Genomic DNA, 401 nt, shown 5'->3' with positions numbered 1-401 from the left:
TGCCCCTGTGAAATGGTCCTTCAACCGCCAAATGGGTCGCGACCCATAGGTTGAGAACCGCTGAATTAGAGGAAATATTTTAATATTGCTCTTTTGTTTCCATCTCTCCATCCCAATTTCTCCCAGTCTCTGTCTCTCTTTGTTTTTATCATCAATCCTCCAGGCCTCCTTGTCTCCTTCTTCCTCTTTGCCGACTGGGACGGGGCGGGGCCAGTGGAGGCCACTCCATCCTCTGCCCACCCTCCCTTCCATCCAGGCCTCTTCAGGCCCATTCTGTTTTGTTTTCTCATTCTGAGAGAGGCTCTTAGAGCAAGCTGGGATGGAGGAAAAGAAAGGGAGAAGAGGCTGTGAGCTGGTGGGCGCTGTGTGTGTCTGTGCATGTGTGATTGTGAGTGAGTGTG

At 51.4% G+C, this 401-nt stretch overlaps 1 protein-coding gene across 14 annotated transcripts in view; it reads left to right on the top strand.

Annotated features, from left to right (window-relative positions):
* FMR1 (fragile X mental retardation 1) overlaps window positions 1-401 on the top strand; it is a 44845-nt gene that overhangs the window by 9267 nt on the left and 35177 nt on the right. The window lies entirely within an intron of this gene.

The sequence above is a fragment of the Myotis davidii genome, unplaced genomic scaffold (genome assembly GCF_000327345.1).
Source record: "Myotis davidii unplaced genomic scaffold, ASM32734v1 scaffold1075, whole genome shotgun sequence".
In the NCBI taxonomy this organism is placed as follows: Eukaryota; Metazoa; Chordata; class Mammalia; order Chiroptera; family Vespertilionidae; genus Myotis; species Myotis davidii.
Note: the sequence above shows the minus strand (reverse complement) of the source record. Positions and strands in the feature narration are given on the sequence as shown.